Source organism: Octopus bimaculoides, chromosome 18 (genome assembly GCF_001194135.2).
Source record: "Octopus bimaculoides isolate UCB-OBI-ISO-001 chromosome 18, ASM119413v2, whole genome shotgun sequence".
NCBI lineage: Eukaryota > Metazoa > Mollusca > Cephalopoda > Octopoda > Octopodidae > Octopus > Octopus bimaculoides.
Window position 1 is genome coordinate 4,288,724 of NC_068998.1, and position 557 is coordinate 4,289,280.

Here is a 557-nt window from a genome sequence, read left to right on the forward strand (position 1 = left end):
TCACAGACACGACAGAGTTGGGACTTACATACACTGGAAGCTATGCCAACACTGTGGAATAACAAAAAAAAAAAAAAAGATGGTATAGGCACATGCCAGAAAAGGCCACAGAAAATGAGAGAGCAACAATACTTTGGGATATGCCAATACAGAGAGAGAGAGAGAAATTAAGGCCAACAGGCCAGATATAGTTGTCAGTGATCATGAAGGGAAAAAATGCTTTCTAATTTATAGGTGCACTAGAAACTATCCTTAAAAATCTGAATAGATGAATAGCAGAAATAGGTAGAAAACTTTGTTTAGTACAGCTCCAGAAGACAGTGTTACAAGGGACAGCTAAGATACTTAGGAGGGTTTTTGGTATCTTAAAGATAATAAAAGAAATAGAATGTTTTAGAGACGTTAAATTCAGCACATTTCGAAAGAAGACAAATGCCAGCATGTGTAAAGTCAGTGTCATTAACATCCGGTATCAGTTAGCACCATGCCAATATTAAGCATATATTTGTCACCAAAGACATTACAAAACCATTTCCTCCGCGGTGGTGGCGGCGGGG